At 33.7% G+C, this 12,543-nt stretch overlaps 1 pseudogene; it reads left to right on the forward strand.

The window, feature by feature from the left end:
• Positions 1 to 9,379: 9,379 nt before the first annotated feature.
• On the forward strand, positions 9,380 to 10,580 carry LOC143572144 (sphingolipid delta(4)-desaturase DES1-like pseudogene; annotated as a pseudogene).
• Positions 10,581 to 12,543: the final 1,963 nt, after the last annotated feature.

Raw genomic sequence — 12,543 nt, forward strand, 5'->3', positions numbered from 1 at the left:
AGCTCTATATATATATATTGATTTCACATGTATGTTTAAAAGATAGGATAGACTCAAGTATTGCTTAAGATTTTGTTACAAATATATTCTTCTAAAGAAATATTTTAAAAGAAGTAATATGTTTTATTCATTTGAAAATAGAGTAAGTCATATAAATTTATAACCTGTAAAGTTAGTAGACTGATATAAAGTTAATAGACTGATATAGAAAATAAAATAATTAGATAGAATTAGAAGAAAAAAAACCATTAGTCGTATTAAATCATTTAGTAATATATAAACTAAAAGTAAATTTAAACCTTTAGTAATATAAACAAATTAAAAATAAATTTACACCTTCAAAAAAGGTATGTGCATAAAGTGGCTATTAACAAGTTGTTTTAGAGACCAAAATGTTTCAATTAATAATAAAATATTAACTTTCTTTCCAAATAACCATCTTTTTCTTCATTTCACTTTCTCTCTACAACTCACCTCATCAAACTTCTACCATTGTTAAAAAAAGTTTAAAATATATAAAAAATTTCAGGCCCTTAAAAAATACGTGCCTCGGCCGATTGCCCGGCTCGCCCTACCCTATAGCCGGCTCTATTTATGGGATCAAGAATTTTTGGATTTCAGATGTAATTTGTCTATTTCACAATTGAAGAAATCACTTAAGACACATTTAAGAAGGTGTATTAAATTTTTATAGATGTCATCCAATTTATAAAATTATTAAGACATGTTGTGGAATTTGAGTGGTATAACTAATTAACATATTGTTGTAGTGTTTACCAACATTAGTGATAAGATTCTATTGTAAGTTACAGAAAACTAAAAACATATAATTGAACTTTGCATGCATGATCTAAAGAGAAAGGTATACCAAATATAGTAACAAGGATACTGAAATATATGAGAGGTAATCTTGTTTGACTAGATTGGATTGTTATGTTTTATGCAAATTGACACAAGAGTGGCCATTTTGTGGTCTTAATACTAACTGCAGTAAAATGTGACTGAAATATAGCCAAGCACATCAAAATCTCGTTAACTTTTTACATTTTTTATATCTTGCACGTGTACTTTGGCCAAAACTGGGATAGTAAACTGACGAGCAAGGGTGGCTCATGCTCGGTTTCTCTACAAACGAGCCAATCCGACTTGTATATCTTAAGAAGATGTAGTGCTGAGTTCGACCTCATTTTTTCGAAAACCTCTAGCTCATCACTCATTGAGTCAGGTTGTTTATGTTTAAAAGTTTTAAAGCATTATAGTGTTTTATATGTATATGCGGGTATCTAGATGTAGCCCAGAAGAACTCCATATTATACCTTTTGAATGGTGTTGCAGCTTGCAAATGTGTATAAGGGAGGTTAGTAATGTCAGTTATACCCTTAGTTCTCTTTGTAATTAAGCTACACAAAGAGGTACATTTGTCTTTTTGGTGCTACGTGTTGACGGGTTTAAGTTTGTGTGGGTGGTAGGGGTTATGTTGTTCGTATTTTTTTACCACATGCTTACGCTTACACATTCTGATTAGCTAAATTATATATGTGACAATTCAGACCATTTAGTTATGAGTGAGTTGAGTTGGTCAAATGGGTTATAATTGGTTCAAAAAGTATTTTTGATGCATAAACTTTCTAAATTTGGTGTGTAAACGAGTCGAACCGAGCCAAGCCCAAGCTCATCTAGGCTCGAGGTCAACTCCTTTTACTTACGAGAGCTTGAGATCGTGTTCGAATTTGGCTCATTTATTATTTATAATGAATTTATACATTTTTAGTTAATTATTATACATATTTATAATTATCTTTAATATATTTTTTATAGTTATATATTGATAGTATAAACATATATAAAATATACAATATTAAAGTTATGTAAATAATAGGTTAAAGTGATCAGGTTACGAGCTTGAAGATGATTTTTTTTTAATACATTTTAATGATTTATGACCTCTAGATTTGTTAGTGTAGGTCTAATTTGCATGATAATCAGACTCAACGCCTAGAGACCCAAAAGTCGGCGTTTAGGTGGTTCAGGATGAAAGTCAAACATATGGTCAACCAGGACCATACACTGTTGTAATTCATCAAGAATCCAAAAAACGGGCATTTGGGACAAAGCTTAGAAGCATAGGTTTTAAAAAGAAACAAGCCATATGACCATGAAATCGTACTGTTTGACCTTCAAGGTCAACACCAGCCTATCAAACCCAACCTTAATGGGTGTAACTTAAAGAGGGGTCCTAACCCGTTTGGTCAACTAGGCTCTATGAGACAATTCAACTTCATATAACTTATATAGGTAGGTTAGATGAAAATAGCAGCAAGATGAGTTAATTACATTTTTATTTGACATAAAAAGTCAACCTTTTGACCAAATAATTGTCTTGGTGACAGTGTGAGACTATTGCAGAAACAATGGCGTATGATCTTGCCATGAGGCTGCTAGGAAAGAGCAAAACTTCCGACAAACAAATTTTATGTTGCATGACTCGTGGAACGGTTACTAATTTGCATCATATTATGGTGTTTCTGATGCGTACACAAAACTAAAGACCTGGATGTTCTTTGGCCCAACTTAAGCCGGCATAAAGTCTATTGTTTATTTTTGTGCATCACCCCAACACCCTTCCAAACACCTGCCACTTCCTATCATACTTGGTAAGTAACATGCGACTCATAATATAACCACATCGTACACATATCAGGTTAAATGATGTTTCACACTGCTTATCAAAAACTATTTTTCGTCTAAATAACTCATGTATAAAAACACTGCTTTTTAAACACACATTGTGATATAGATACAAATCTCCGTGAAAAGCATGCCTAAAAGTGCAAAACATGTACCAAAGCTACGTACGGACCCGTATGACTTTGATTTAAGCTGTCCATACGGATATACTTTTGCCTGACACATTAGTAAGGCTCTAGCCTAAGTGTGTAGGCCGATGTAAAACCGTATGCAAATAATGGCTCTCATTACTTTCTACAAAAAAAATTTACACAACGCATTGACTCTACTTTCAAAGAATTTCCAACTAAAAAATCATAGTGCTCAGACCATGGCACACCATAGTCTATCTGCTTACTTCAGCATACCAAGATTCTATGTCAAATACTATCGTTCCACGACCATGCGAGGCAAAACCACGTGAAATAAACATTCTTAAAACTATTAATGGTCTCATATGTCGTCGCCCTGCTTGAGATGCACGCATATAATGTATATATGTATGAACCCTCGGGTGGGCAAAAGTGGAATTGCACTAATTTTGACGTTATTTTACTAATCTCGTGAAAATAACATTAAAAGTGGCGGAAGGTAATCAGGCATCATGTGGTGGCGTTGATAGCCGAAATACAAGGGTACATGCACCAATCGGCGGTGTCCCGATGGTTGAGTATTATGTGTCTTATGTCCAAGGCTTGATGTAAAACTACTATCGAGCCGACGGTCTTGCCGAAAGCAGCCTCTCTATTCCTAAAGGGTAGAGGTAAGGTTGTCTACATATTACCCTCCTCAGACCCTATCATAGCTTTGCTATTGGTGGGATATACTGAGTACGATGATGATGGTGATGATGATGATGATATGTTTATGTTGTCGCAATACTGAAAAATTGGTAATCTGAACCCCTAGCAAGCGCATATACAACTCTACCTACCACAAACACTAGAGGCATTTTCAACACACGATCTGAATATGTTACAACATTCAAATGAATATACTCTTCTGCATGTAAAACCCCACATTGAGAAAACAAAATTATACAAGTACTCACTAGAACAAGGGGTCTGGAAAATAGTTTTTACCCCGAATAACAACCGGGAACAAATTAGGGCCATCAATGGAAAAGCGGAACGTTCAATAACGGAGCTCTGTACTTGGTTGTGAAATCCACATATTTAAGGTAACATGCTCTATTGTTGGCTTTTGATACTCACACGGAGAAATTCATTAACACAACCTTCACAAAATTTCCAACAAAACCCTCAGATGGACATTTGGTTGTCATTCACAATGACCACCACATATTTGTTACTCACAGTTTCCCGTATTGGATCGTAGATTCCTGGAAGATGACAGGTCACACATGGACAAAAGTATGGGTACCCCCCCCCATAAGGCCTATATTATTAGGGTTGACTATAACATACATCAGCACAACCGACAAGTTTATGGTCGTATCCCATGATGGAAATACGAATGAGATAGACACAACTAAGAATGACGGCGATTGTACTATCCTTTGTTATACTATGAAGGACAACAAACCATTGTTTATACCAAGACTCTAGCAACCCCATAATTAAGATCTTATTTCCGTACAAACTTTAACTTTCTAGCTTTATAATTCCCTTTATTTTAATCATGCAAATTTAGAACTCTGTGTTCTCAAATTACATTTCTTTTTTCATTTTTTTTGTTTTATATGATTTAATTAGTTTAGTGAAGGATGCAATCGATTTTGTTATGTTTACAGTCGATTTGAACCAATAAATATGCCTAACACGTCATTTACCATTACTTCTATGATTCCAAGGCATTGAAATCTTTAATTATATATGACATACATGGAACTCAAAAACTATAATCATCACATGATCATTTGCTAAAAAAAAGTTCTTAATTCTCATTGACACATCAATCTAATGCTTCATGTATAAAAATAAACAATCAAATAGAAATCCAATATAATTCCCATTATAAATCTATGTACACAACACTTAAAGAATACATCGTGTAAGGTCAATCATTGTTAAGGAATTAAACACACATTCAGTGTTTCAGCATTGATATTGTCTTTCCATCTATTTAAGTCTGTCAAAATCGCATCGTTTTCTTAATTCCCAGCACATTCCTACTTGTGAGTTTGTAATGCCCCAAATAATTTTTTTTTTGTTTCTGAAAGTTAAGTACCAGTTATGCCACCACGCATATGCAAAATCAAGTCATGTGTGCCCACCCCTTTACCATTTTTAAAATTCGTTGACTTACTGGCTTTGATTTAAGCATTTATTTCATATCCTTATTATATTTCACCTCTAACTGCTCATTTATTAACACACATTTTTGATTAAAATTTCCAAACCCATAAACCTACTTTATCAACAAATATGTCACAAAACACGTTGCATCCTATATATATATGTATATATATATATAGCGGCAGCTCGCTCACACTAATAATCCATTACACACCAAACACTACAAACCAATATAAGACGATAACTTGCGCGAACCCGCAGCAACGCGCAGACACTTTTGCTAGTTTTCATAATAATAGATTGTCATTATTATGATCATTATTATCTTTATTACTATGATTATTAAGGAATTAAAACCTAATATTGTTAATATTACCCATTTGTTTTATCGAACCGAAACCCATGTCGGGCCTAGTTGTAGTTTAACGTCATTGTCACTCGAGTTATATCTTTTTATTACTAATACTACTATTATTAAAATGTTATAAGTATTAGTTATTATTAATATGACACATATAATTAGTATAATAATAATAATAATAATTATTAAATCTTATAAATCTATTAATAACATATTCAACAATAAAGTAATAATTATTATATTTATTATTACTACTACTACTATTAGTTTCAACAATAATTCTCAATTTGTAGTATTATTATATATTATATTCACCATTATCTTATATATCTAGATATATATAACATGTTCTAAAGTTATTATTATCATAACTATCCTTATTATTAATAATATCATTTTATTTTAAATTATCAATTAAGTACGAGTCCCTAATCATTAACAAACTAACCGGTAACCCGATTTACAACCGAACTTCCTCGTTCAATGTTTCCAATATAGTTTCATTATGGTTTCAAGTTCATTAATATATATTACATTATTTATTTTGGCTAAGGTGTTTATCGTTTCAAGTCGGATCTGTTCGTTTACCGTTCGAGCTTCATTTATTTATCTATTTATTTCTCGGTTCATCAATCGAGGTGAGTACTTTCATACCCCTTTTTCCATCTTTCGTTTTGGGGTGACATTTCATACTTATCAAACTAAATACTTTATTTACTTGAATCTTTAAACCCACAAACGTGATTGTATACTTTACTTAAATAATTGCTCGATTTGGTGTTCTATGCTTACATGCTTATATGCTTATGTGTTTATCGCTTTTGGAAGGTTGATTCATAAATCCGTGAACTATTTGGTATTCTCTTATAGCACGGTGCCGTTAATGTATTCTTATTAACGACTTCATGAAATCCGAATCTATTTGGTATTCCCTTATAGACTGTGCCGCTAATGTATTCTTATTAGCGACTTCATATTATCCATATTGTTGCTTTTATTTATCGTTTTGTATACATGTTTTGTGGCTTTTTATCACTATATACTTATATGCTCAAACTTATGAATTGCTCACCAACCTTTGTGTTGACAAACTTTATTTTATGAAATGTTACAGGTTTGACTTTTGTTGACTCGAGCGCTTGACGGAAAACGTTACCAAGACTATTAGGGTATTAGTAAAAATGAACAATATGATTGCTATTTGTTTATATAAATGAGATGTGTTGTTATTGATTTGTTGAAATAAAATGAGTTGAATAAATATTGTCACTTTAAATGGTATCTTGTGTATTTGTCCAATCGCGTTGCACCCCGGCATGTTCCGCCGCCTTTGATCGGGTTGAGACACTAAAAACCAACGAATGCTGGGTTTTTAGTTTTTGACAATGATTTTCAAACTATTTGATGCAAGAGATAGGATCAAGAGATTGTAACATGCGTCAAACAAAATATGCCAGTAATTTTATTTTATAATCGGGGGATCTTGCTAATTGTAGGATCGGCATTAACCACATAGACAGAAAACCATGATTAGTTTCACATTATTCGTGATCAAATAGTGAAAATGTAGCATAGTTGATAAGCGATTCTTGTTCTTTTCTTGCAGTGATATAACTATATTGAACCGTCACGCAGTGGCGGCCCAAGGTTTTCAGAGACTTCAAGCTAACTATAAAGTTGGGGGCCCTTTTAAAAAAAGTTCATATAAACCCTTTTCCTTTACCCAGGCTTGGGACCGACGTTGACAAAGTTAATTTTTTTTAGTTATATCTTGCGTTTGTGATAAAAAAAATGCGTACATAAGTTTGCATTTCTAGCTTTAATGATTCAAATGAATAACAATATAGGCAAAGTGTGTAGTGTACAAATTGGTAGATTAACATATTATAAAGTAATAAACTAATGAGTAATTACTAATCTCAAATCCAGTGATATCTAAATTAGGCACATCCAAATCGAAGCGTATATTCAGAATTCAAAAGAACACTTGCAGACGTCGGTGACTTGGTCACTTGATGACTCATATTAAGTATAAATACATTACAACCGGCAAACCCAAAATAAAAAAAATGCAAAATGCAAATTCAAATCGCAATCGAAAGTTTAAGAAGGACCAACATACGCTACACATAATATTGTTCGCAAATCACAAGAGCAAAGAATACAATCTCAGTCCTATAAAAAATGACGATTTGGTCATTCTTGTTTTTCAAGATTGATGATTAGAACTTTGAAGACATTAGAGATAATTTCATAAAACCATGTGCCACGTCCAATTGATTGATGGTATCTAATTTTTATGCCTTCAAGTGTTCAGTTTCTTTTTAACGTGTATATAGCTTATCTTCATATTATTAATTAACAATAATACAATGAATATATTAACAATTTTTTTATACAAATATGGGGGCCTTAATATATTTGTGGCCTCAAGCCTTTGCTTGGGTCAACAATAGAGTAGGGCCGGCACCGCCGTCACGTTGTTGGTCTAGACTTTCTAGTTTAATATTTGCTGTAAAAGAATTGGATTAAGTTGGTATTTGAGAACAATTTGAAAGTATAAGAAATTTGACTTCTCTAATCTTAAGTGAAGTTGGGCAGAATTGATTATATCTATGAATGTGAATATGTAAAGAATTTTTACTATGATAAAATTAAGTTAGGTTTAATTTATTTATTAACTGGGCTGTGATATAATCAAGTTGGGCTTAATTGTATTCTCCATGTAATGTTTTTAAAATCAGGTGTACAAAACCGGTTTTTGGCTCAAACCAGGTTGGTCAAAACCGATTCAGCTAGAAACCGGTTTGAGAGATGAGAATCCGGTCTGGATCTAATTGGTCAGGGTCGGGCCAAACTGGTCCGGGCTTAAACCTGTTTTCTTATTTTATTTTTTTAATTATATAATTCTTGGGCTTGCAGACTGCAATGGGCTCTTCATTTTTTAAAATGTATTCTTGGGCCGGCTGGGCCTGCGAGTGCAGCCTGCACTGCAGTGGTCTACATTTACACTAGTTGATCACCAATGTACTAGACGAAACCGTGACATTTGCATCTTTTTGTTTTTTTGTCAGTTGATTGAACCTTTGATATCATTAGTTGGACCGCTTTTCCCGTTTTAAAAACATTAGATAAGATATGTTCATTGTCCATGTTAAGTTGATTCTCTTTGTGTCGATGCCGGCTGAATTTGCGTCGGTTTACCCCCGCTAGCTTTAAAAATATTTTTGGAGGTTTACTCATCTATCTATGTTTATGATTTAGTGCTCATACCATACCGACCGTAACTCGATCTCATACACCAATGCTGACCATGTCTACTTGCAGTCGTGCTGGTTTACCAACTTTATGTTTCTTTTTTTAAATATGTTAATTTTTAATATAAGTTTTTTGCTACATAAAATTATTTTTATCATAAGTTATACGAGTTTACTATTTTTTTCAATGTATATGAGCGCCGATACAATTTTGAACGTTCACTATTTTTTTGTGTTTCGTGCCGGTATGGTATATTTTAATAAATCATTACTTTAGAAAAAGAAAGATGTTGCCCGGTACCGTATTTATTTTTTTAATACGTTATATTTTCTTTATTATAAGCTATACGACTGTTTTCAGAATAATTTTTCTAATTTAGTATCAGTATCGTAACGAATCTAACCCATATCAACAGGATACATGTAATGCAGCACTGCGTTACGGGCATTACAAAACTAGTTATCTATCACAGGACATAGCTACCAAGATTAAAAAATAAAAACACACCATGATTTTATAGTCACCTTTTACGTGTTGTGTTTCATTTTAAAAAGTTTAAAACAATACGTGTGGACCTCTTTCTTTACCCTCTTTGCTAAAGATGACAACTGAGATGATCGTACACAAAACAAGTAATAAAATTTGACACGATAGTACACACAAAATAGGTAACACTAACAAAATGAAATTATTTACTGGTCGGATTGGGGCCATGAAATTATTTCAAGCTAATTAATTTGGTTTAAAATCTAATTAATCTTCTGAATTCTAACCCAATATTTTTTCCTTAAAACACAACTCAAATCAGGAGGAAGACTGTCTAAGAGATCATGTGGCTGAAAACACAAGTAAACCCACGGCGGCCGATGAGTTTTTGTGGTCATATTCCGATGAACCACATGCTTCTCGTCGTCGTGAGATTCTGTCGCGTTACCCCCAAATCAGACAACTATTTGGTCCTGATCCATGGTCACTCCTCAAGGTATTAATCCACATTCTTCATGAGTTATCTATAACTCAAGATGGAGTCTTTTTTATATATGTACACACACACTATCTTCATGCTATTTAAATTTAAAGTCAACAGTTGTTTTTACTTATTATAACGAAAGCGTAATTGTTATACTGATCGAGTGTTGTTTTTGTAGGTCACTCTAGTTGTTTTGCTCCAACTAAGGACCGCAGTATACCTCCACATGTCAGGGTGGACAAAGATACTCATGGTTGCATATTTTTTTGGATCTTTTCTCAATCACAATCTTTTCTTAGCTATTCATGAACTAAGTCACAATCTTGCATTTTCTAACCCGATACACAACCGTTTCCTTGGCATCTTTGCTAATCTCCCTATCGTCGTACCAATGTCCGTCACCTTCCAAAAATACCACCTTGAGCACCATCATTACCAAGGAGTCGACGGAATGGACACTGACATCCCTACGCCCATAGAAGCACGTTTAGTAACAAATGCCGCAACAAAATGCATATGGGTACTATTCCAACTCTTCTTTTACGCGATTAGACCCTTGTTTGTCAACCCTAAACACCCCGGAAAATGGGAATTCATCAACTTCACTATCCAAATTGTGTTTGATGTATATTTTGTTTACTTTTGGGGATGGAGATCTTTAAGTTACTTGATCCTTTCCACGTTTGTCGGAGGTGGAATACACCCAATTGCGGGCCATTTCATCTCTGAACACTATGTATTCAACAAGAAAGAAGGCCAAGAAACGTATTCATATTATGGTCCACTAAATATAGTGTCATGGCATGTTGGGTACCATAATGAGCACCATGATTTTCCACGAATCCCGGGTAGTAAGCCTCATAAACTAAGGGAAATCGCGCCTGAATGCTATGAAAACTTAGAGTCTTATAACTCTTGGAGCCAAGTCATATACTCTTACATTGCAGACAAGTCTATGGGTCCATTTAGCAGGATGAAGAGAAAATTCTCAACAAAGAACTCATAGGAATCTTGCATTATTGTGAAGCATCTCTCAGTGAAAAAAGTTTTAGTGTTACTAATGCGAGTTTATATCTATATCTATACTATGTATAATACACAAGTAGAGGACATCTTAAATTTTAAGTCTTAAAAAATAAGGTTACATGTACAACACACAACACATATTATTACAAGATTTTAGTGTATTTCCGTATTTGTGTCTTTTTATTTTTTTCACCGTTATCCACAGTACACTTTAATTCGAGAAAAATAGTTACAATATTGACGCGCTTTCTATTTTACATAACTTTTGTTAATCATGGTCTGACAAACACAAAAGGGGTTGTTCTTATCTTAATCACAATATAGTGAGTCTCATTGTCGACATAAACTGTCTACGACTCCTGTTGATACATCCTCCAAGCTAAGCGATACAAATGGACGTTCAAAAACATTTTAAAAATGCTAATGAGCTAGGAAAAAACTTGGTGTTTAATGTGACATAGGTTCGATTATTGCCCACAACATTTAGTTTCAGATACACCAGAGTTGTGATGGGAGACTATGCTAGCATTTGCATGGGCAAAGCTCTTTGGAGACCCGGGGTGTTCCCGGTCACTAGCGTTTTCTCCGTTAGTAGGGTAAATTTCGTCATTTTTATCAAAAAATTTTATAGGTATTAAGCGCAGTCACCCCCGATGTATTTTCCAAAGTACTACCGGTCACCACTGATTTTTTTTCTTTATAAATATAATGCCCTACCGTTTGGTTTTTTTATAATACCTCGTAGTTTTTATAAACAAAAGTTACAAAATATAATAAAAAGCTTTGTTTTTATAAAACTCAAAATTGAGGGGGCTATTTTTTAAAAATGAAAACTTGTTTAAACAAAACATAAAAATGAACGGTGATTGATTACTGATTAAGGTTTGGATTTTTATAAAACTCACTTGCACCCCTGCAACCTATTCGACTATTCCTACCGGACCGGAGACAACCATGGCCACTGCCATCCGTCGTCCACCACCTATCGCCCGTTGCTCAGCCTAGCTTGTCAGCAAGGTACTAGTTCATCTTTGTGTTGTTAAACATTGTATTGCATTTATATTGATTAATGTTCAAGGATTATAAAATTAGGGTTTGTAATTGTGGAATTGGGGATTTGAGGAAATTGATCAACTAAGCTTGTAATTGGTATTGTATGGTGAAATTTTACTTTAACTCACCCTATTGAATCTTCTTAATTATGTAAATCATGAAAAAGCAAGATACTATTTATTCTTTTATTTTAAAAAAATGGATGATGAACAAACGAGTAAATGTCACAGAGCTTCAACTAGTGAGCAGGGTAATTTTGAAGCTTCACAACAACCACAAACAAATACTAATGATGTGGATCTTAACCAAGTAAATCAACAAGAAAATCATGGTGATTTGGAAGCTCCACAACCACAGTCAAATGCTAATAAAGTGAATCATGATGATTCAGCGATGAAAATATTCAAGAATCGCCTTCTCAATAAATGTCAAATGAGTATATCGTGAATAGCTTGTTGGTTTAAATAGAAAAAGAAATTGCTGAAACATTTGATTCGAAATCCATAATTGAGGAATTCAAAAATCTCAAAGGTCATCGAGCTGCTTTGTAATTCTTCTTCTAAGGTACTCACCATTCCTCTCTACTCTCGCATTATTATGAATCTTTTAAGTTTTGTTGGTTAAAAAATTATCTAGTTTTTTTTAATTGTACGAACAATCGTTTGAATGAATAAAAAAACTTAGATATAAAGATGTCAAATTGTTTGATCCGACCTGAATCGAACCACCGGCACAAACCGAATCGTCGACCCGAAAATTTTTGGGTCCGTGACCGTGACGAAGCCCAAGCTTCGCCACTGCAAATGGTGACCCTCAACCTAGCGGTAGCTTGTACCACGACATTGTCAGCGGTCTTTAGCAGGGGCGGCAATTGTTGACTGGACGTGAAA

The sequence above is a fragment of the Bidens hawaiensis genome, unplaced genomic scaffold, assembly GCF_021521415.1.
Source record: "Bidens hawaiensis isolate Kalapana, Puna unplaced genomic scaffold, B.hawaiensis_p1.1 tig00025754_1, whole genome shotgun sequence".
NCBI classification, from domain to species: domain Eukaryota; kingdom Viridiplantae; phylum Streptophyta; class Magnoliopsida; order Asterales; family Asteraceae; genus Bidens; species Bidens hawaiensis.